This window comes from Micropterus salmoides, unplaced genomic scaffold, assembly GCF_014851395.1.
Source record: "Micropterus salmoides isolate LMB-PRFRI ecotype aquatic unplaced genomic scaffold, ASM1485139v1 Ms_hic_scaffold_12, whole genome shotgun sequence".
NCBI classification, from domain to species: domain Eukaryota; kingdom Metazoa; phylum Chordata; class Actinopteri; order Centrarchiformes; family Centrarchidae; genus Micropterus; species Micropterus salmoides.
In genome coordinates this window covers 16,600,862-16,608,191 of record NW_024040263.1, presented here as the reverse complement: position 1 = coordinate 16,608,191, position 7,330 = coordinate 16,600,862, and the positions used below count along the sequence as shown (strand labels likewise).

The 7,330-nt window shown below is 38.8% G+C and overlaps 1 long non-coding RNA gene across 1 annotated transcript; it reads left to right on the top strand.

The window, feature by feature from the left end:
- The first annotated feature begins 1,417 nt into the window (after positions 1 to 1,417).
- Positions 1,418 to 3,903, top strand: LOC119899227. Its single transcript, XR_005443753.1, has 3 exons — positions 1,418 to 2,992; positions 3,112 to 3,381; positions 3,555 to 3,903. It is a non-coding gene; the product is annotated as an uncharacterized LOC119899227 (long non-coding RNA).
- Positions 3,904 to 7,330: the final 3,427 nt, after the last annotated feature.

Genomic DNA, 7,330 nt, shown 5'->3' with positions numbered 1-7,330 from the left:
CTAAAGAGGCTGGCTGTTCACAGAGCTCTGTGTCCAAACACATTAATAGAGAGGCGAAGGGAAGGAAAAGATGTGGTAGAAAAAAGTGTACAAGAAATAGGGATAACCGCACCCTGGAGAGGATTGTGAAACAAAACCCATTCAAAAATGTGGGGGAGATTCACAGAGAGTGGACTGCAGCTGGAGTCGGTGCTTCAAGAACCACCACGCACAGACATATGCAAGACATGGCTTTCAGCTGTTGCATTCCTTGTGTCAAGCCACTCTTGAACAAGACGCAGCGTCAGAAGCGTCTCACCTGGGCTAAAGACAAAAAGGACTGGACTGCTGCTGAGTGGTCCAAAGTTATGTTCTCTGATGAAAGTAAATTTTGCATTTCCTTTGGAAATCAAGGTCCCAGAGTCTGGAGGAAGAGAGGAGAGGAACAGAATCCACGTTGCTTAAAGTCCAGTGTAAAGTTTCCACAGTCAGTGATGGTTTGGGGTGCCATGTCATCTGCTGGTGTTGCTCCACTGTGTTCTCTGAGGTCCAAGGTCAACGCAGCCATCTACCAGAAGGTTTTAGAGCACCTCATGCTTCCTGCTGCTGACCAACTTTATGGAGATGCAGATTTCATTTTCCAACAGGACTTGGCACCTGCGCACAGTGCCAAAGCTACCAGTACCTGGTTTAAGGACCATGGTATCCCTGTTCTTAATTGGCCAGCAAACTCTCCTGACCTTAACCCTATAGAAAATCTATGGGGTATTGTGAAGAGGAAGATGCGATATGCCAGACCCAACAATGCAGAAGAGCTGAAGGCCACTATCAGATCAACCTGGGCTCTCCTAACACCTGAGCAGTGCCACAGACTGATAGACTCCATGCCACGCCGCATTGCTGCAGTAATTCGGGCAAAAGGAGCCCCAACTAAGTATTGAGTGCTGTACATGCTCATACTTTTCAGTTGGCCAACATTTCTAAAAATCCATTTTTTGTATTGGTCTTAACATTTTAATTTTTGGAGATACTGAATTTGGGATTTTTATTAGTTGTCAGTTTTAATCATCACAATTAAATTAAACATTTGAAATATCAGTCTGTGTGTAATGAATGAATATAATATCCAAGTTTCACTTTTTGAATGGAATTACTGAAATAAATCAACTTTTTGATGATATTCTAATTATATGACCAGCACCTGTACTCCAGTGCTTTACGATAATCAGGTGTCACACTCAGAAGGTGGGGATATGGCCGCAGTGTCAAATGATTACTCTTCTTCTACATCAGAGTATATGACCAGCAAACTCATCACTGACCTGCTCATGACGCTTGTCACAAAGGCTCCTTTGAAAACCAAAAGGTCCGTGCAGATGGCAGACATCAACGCCATCATCAAGCGTCTGTCAGACAAGGTAGTGGATGAGATCAATATCACTGGCCCTGTTGTTCGAAAAACCAAGAACTGCATGACAAAAATCAACAAAGCTATGATTAAAGACCTTGACCAGGAGTTTGGCTCTCCAAAAACAATACTGGAGGCTGCAATAACATCAAACAGTACATCTTTTGATGATGCTGTTGTGAAGTATCTGAAAATCCATATAAATGCCCTCCTCAATTCACCCCCAAAGAAGTCCGCAGTTGGCAGGTTCTTTTCAGCAGTGGGAAAAGCTGCAAGCACAACCTTCATGTGGTTGTCCAGTAGCTTAAACCTCACCTGTGTCACTCTGACCTGACCTGTCAACAGACCTTTCTCATAGCGGCCATTTTGACGTACAGCAGCAGTTCTGTTCTGTTTCTGATGGCAGATGGCACCTTAGCCTCTGCCTCAGTGTGTGAATGGGGTAAATGTGATGTAGTGTAAAAGTGCTTTTAGTGGTGGTTGTCCGCTGTGAGAAACGTTCAGTGCCGCATGTCAGCTCAGTGTTCAACACTGTGGCCTAGCAGCAAAAATCAGGGTTGGATTCCCAGCCTTGATCTTTGCGGTATGGAGTTTCTATACTCCCCGTGTTGGCATGGGTTTTCTGTGGTTGCTGCAGTTTCCTCCCACATTTCAAAAAAAAAAAAAAAAACATAAAATCAACAAAATAAATAATTTAAAAAAAATCTAAAATAATGTTTGATTTTGGTCGTGTTTTCTACTGCTATCAGATTGGTTGAATCTGAATTTTTTTGCATTGAGTGCATGTGTAATTTTCAGCTCAATACAACAAAATGAGCTTCACAATAGAACAGTTTTTCTCAAACGTTTTCATTTCAAAGACCCCTAAACTGCCACAAATTAGACCACGGATCCCCATTTTGATAAGATTTTCCCCCATCTGAAAGGATTTTTGATTTTAGATGTTTTATTACAGAAATTGTATAAGTCCCAAACAGTCAAACATTCTGTCATTGGGTTTTTTATGGATGGAATAATAGTGAAAATAAATATAACTTTAATTATCGTCCCCAGTCTCATCTATTGTTACGACTACAATTAGGCCCATGAAAGCGGCTTGACTGTCTCTTTAGATAAAACGTTTTTATTCTTCCTGTGCACCTAAATGCAATCAGAGTCCGAAGATGTTCTCACTTACACATGAAACACGCATTGATGTCGGCATACAGCATTACTATCCTAACGTTTTGAACATGCAGCATTATTTAACTAATCTCTTCTCCCTTACAGGACGTGGCGACGCAACTCAGACAGCTGCAGGACGAGCTGCTGAGGTTAAAGAATAGGATGAACTACCTGCTTCCAGCAGCAGACACTTTGCCCAACTTCGCTCTGGAGTCTCAAGACATCTAAATCATCTTTGCCATTTTCATTTGTCAGATTGTAATTCACACTTGCTTTTTAGTGTATGGATTGCTTTCTTATTTTCTTTGTGTGTGCTTTTGTGTGCAAGGGCCAGTGTTTTATTCCAGCTATCCTCTAACTAGCAGACACAAGAGGCAGGACAGATATTTTTTGGGGAAGCCTATCTGGCAACCACCTGTGAGCCCAAGGACTGTTATTCAGGTAGGAACTACAAACACAAAACAGATTGCCCTATGATCATAGCTGATATTGGTTTACTGTCTATTCTTTTTTATACATACAACATCCTAAACTCTCTGTTTCAATCTATCTTTCCTCAGGTACACTCCCCCCTGGTCCTGGAAGCTGCTGGGTCTTTGAAGGTGGGCATGGACATTTAGACATCGCCCTGTCCCACCCAGTCGCCAAAAAAACAAAGGTGTCTTCAACTTTGTGAAGCTGAAAGTCGACAGCAACTGGGGCCATCCTGACCACTAGTGTCTGTACTTCTTCAGGGTCCATGGGAAGCTTGCAGGCTGAAGACTGAAATAAAGGAGAAGACAGAAGACCACCATCTGGGTGCAGAGCAGTGAATAAGTATATAAAGAGAGGTGAGTATATGTGAAGGGGAATCAGACCCCACACGTCTAAAATATTAACAAATGTTTTTTGTTCATTTTTATGGGTGGGAAACCAGTAAGGTGTGATGCACTCCTACCGGTTGGGTGGGGCACCTGTGCAGAGGTGGTGAACCTTGGTAACAGTGAACTCTCTTCTCTGCCAGGTGAAAATAAGCTGAAGGAGGCTCCATGTGGATCAGAGGAGATACGTGGCTGTCTACACCGCAAATTTTCTGTCCAATTTCTGCAACACAAGCCGTAATCTCCTCTACATGTGCCCAGATGTTTTCAGTCTGATTCACTGTCACTGTGGACTGCACGAGATAGACTGGTGTTCAGTTCTGGCTCTGATTCTCTCTCTGTGTAGTTTGTGTATTCTCTCCGTGTATGTGTGGGTTTTCTCCGGGCTCCAGTTTCATCCCACACTACAAAGACATGCAGATTAGGTTAATTGGATGTATGCATTATTTAAACAATAAAGACTTTTTTATTTACTACATGTTTTTAATAATGTTTCTGCTTGTTTTGTTATTTATTTGAAATCCTTAATATATATAAAACATCATAATAACATCATTCCTCCATCTTACAAAAGCACACCAGGGTGGAAAAAGAAATATCTGTAATATAATATATCTGTATCTGTAATGTAATATATGTAAGAGACAGTAGTAGCCTAATGCGTTATTTAAGGTTAATGCGTCACAGCAAAAAGCAATACATGACTGTAATTGCGTTACATTTATAACGCATTACTCCCATCACTGGTTCTAAGGCAGAAGAAACTTTCTTTCTAGATTACCAAGCCATTAAGATTCTAGTTAACTAACATCAGCTAATAAATATCAGAAAATTACTATTAAAGTTATAAATCCATGTGTTAGCAAGCATTAGCTAATGCACACCGGCTATCCATCTAGGAAAAGTATTTTCAAATCCAAAGTGAGTTCAACGTTAGTTTGGCTACACAAATGTGTTGTCTCGCTAAAAATAATCAACTCACCACAAAGGAGGATGTTTTCCGGTGTTCTGACGATATATGCTGCCTTGTCGAAAAATGCTACCGCAGCGCAAATCGATAGCAGAGTCTATCGAGTCACTCTGCCCTATCAAAAAATACTACCTTATGTGTTTCCTTTTCTAATCCCATAAAGTTATAACTCTCACATTATTATGACATCTTCTGTTTTTGATTATATTATAACATCATTTCAGGGGTAGCGTATTCTGACTAATATCCCCTACAAATAATGCTCCCACTACAGAATCATTTTATATTGCACCACTACTCACTCCATGTGTACTGTAAGGAGAGGGGGAACATGTTGAAATACTGTCTTAATTATGGCATCTTTATTTAAGATATCAGGGGTAGCGTATTCTGATAGACCAATAATGATTATTTTCGATATTGCTGACGATCAGCCACTGTCTCGACGCATGCCCAACAAGCAAGGTTGCACAGATTTATGGCTGTGGAAACAGACCACTAAGTAGCACATCTCAATAGGTAACATAAATCGACAGAACACCGGCAGCATCTGCATCTGTCCTCTCCTGCTAAGTTAGCGCTTGGCAGGCACATCTCTCTTCACATTTAAGTTGTGCGTGGGAGCTGGCCAGATATTCTTCTCTTCTGTGCTTCTTTTTTTATTATGTATATGGTGTCCACCTTTGCTATGTACCAGTCGGGAAAGTAAAACAAAGTAAACCTGGGAAACAACATGATTTTCTGGCCAAAATTAGCTACCCTCTCAACACTACGTTACACAGTAACCTGACCGTGAGATACTTTCATGTAGCGGCATTTCACGCAGTATGATTAGGGCGCCTTTGAGAACCTTGATTCTGATTGGTCAAATTGAATGCACTGTGCTAGTGGGCTGGGCCAGAGGGCAGACTTCGCCCCTGTGTACACATGTGTTTACTGTTTACAAACAGTGTAACTACATTATGATTTAAAGTATGCTTATTACTTTACAGTTTGTTTGTTATGTTAAGGACGTGTACTGCTACCATCTTGGCCAGGTCACCCAGGGGTCTCTGATCTCAACTGGCAATTTACCTGGTTAAATACAATTTTAATAAAAAAAGAGAATAAAAGAAAAAAGTGTAAGCTATATAAGAGATACTATGCTTTTGAAAAATATACTAAAACGGTATAAAAATGTTTTAAAAATCAGGCACAAAATATTTGGCAATTACATAAATATTTTAAATATATTGTAGTACATTGTAGCATAATTGGCATGAATATATTTTTAACCCACTACAAGTTTAATTGTTTAACAATATACTTGCACAAAGTAAACCTAAATAGTATTTACTTAGAGTGGTCCAAATATATTTTTTATAAATAGACTTACATGTGAAAAATATGCTTATATTTAAGCATATTCATTAAAAGTTTAATTAAGCATTTATTTATTACCAATTTATTCAAAATATACTTTTGTATATGTATGTTAAAACTCAAGGGAATATATCTTTAATACACCTGTAGTAAGAAGTATGAATGTACTGTAAGCACACTATGTAAATTTCTTGTACATTTTCAATGCCTTTAAGAGCACTTCTTTTCGACCTGGGCGATTCTGATGAGTTCTGTTTCACAAATCATTTTCTGGATTTTTCCCTAATCTGAAATATTGGATAATTGGAGTTATTAAAATAAAACCATCTGAGACTTTGAGACCGGAAATCTCACTTTGGTGGAACTGCTAAGAACTCAGACATCTGAAATGTGATAAAGGGTCTGAACTACATGATGAACTACATTTGTTGTAAAGGGTCAAAAGTCAGAAAGATAAGGAACAACTTTAAAGCTTTACAAATGTGTTGTTTTTCATTAACTTATCACATTGACTGTAAATAAAGACATGATTTTGAAAAATGTTAATCTGAAACATGCATACATACTATAATTCTCACTGGGTCAACATACGGTATTAACTACTTGTGAACTCTCAGAAAGCATGGTATGGAAGTATAGATGAAGAGGTCAGGTGATTGAAGTGATTGATAGTTTTATCCTTGAAATTGTTTATTTGGTGACTAAAGTGTGTTTTTCTGAAAACCTGAAACATGATACTGTAAGCTAAATACAGTAGCAAGCTTACTTGTATTGTAGTTGATATAGTAAAATTATAGTTTAGTAAAATTATAGCCTTTCACTGTTGTGTAATCAGCACTCTAATATATTAGCACAGTGCTCCCTAGCCAAAGCATTCAGAATTGTTTTTCCTGTTTGGACTTGATTTAGCTAATTGATAACCTGTTTCTGAACTTATTTCTAAACCAAGACAAAGTAAAGTAAACTGCCTTTTTGCCTTACCTGTTCTGCCTATTCATCCCACTTTTGCTTTCACACATTTCTCAGATTTATTCAGCGCAAGCTTATCAGTTTCAAGAAAATGCAACATCAAACTTAGAATGGAATCAATCCTCAATCAATAAAACTTCAGTATTGAGTCAATATGTTAGATTGGGCAGGCCAAGTTCAAATCTTGGCCAACTTACACTGGAAAGCACTGAAGTCAACGGTAGACACATTTTCAGTTATGTGTCCTATAGAAAACCAAACTCAAAAAGTTGTATCTTCAAAACTAATTTATTTCAGGTTTAAAAGTAAATGACACCATTTCCAATACATAACCTCTCCTGCATTACATTTAGGGTATGTCTGCTTATTGACAAAACAGAGAAAAGGATTCAAATCAAGTCTTAAAGAACGTTTTGATAGTGCCGTGTTGATGTTGTGCATAATTATCTCCACAGAACATCCACTGATACTGAAATACAAATTATGAAAATGATGGGGCTAATTGCCTTTTTACACTGTCTCTCAATTTTTTTCCCCTTCTGTTTTCTCTTCAGTTTGAGCTGCTGGATCGCCGGCTGTCTCTTCTGGACAAAGCTCCTTGGTAGGATCCATCACAGC